A 208-nucleotide genomic window follows, 5' to 3' on the forward strand; every position below is an offset into this window, starting at 1 on the left:
TGAATGCAACTGTTACTTTGGGTTAGCTTTGCATAATTCAATCTTACATTCAACACTCAAACATATGTAAGTGAATGATTTCTGAGAACAAACTCTCTAGTCTTGCTTTTTTTTACATACATGTGGGACGTGACTCTGTGTGTGTGTGTGTGTGTATGTATATATATATATACACACACACACACACACACACACACACACACACACA

Source organism: Octopus bimaculoides, chromosome 8, assembly GCF_001194135.2.
Source record: "Octopus bimaculoides isolate UCB-OBI-ISO-001 chromosome 8, ASM119413v2, whole genome shotgun sequence".
Classification (NCBI taxonomy): domain Eukaryota; kingdom Metazoa; phylum Mollusca; class Cephalopoda; order Octopoda; family Octopodidae; genus Octopus; species Octopus bimaculoides.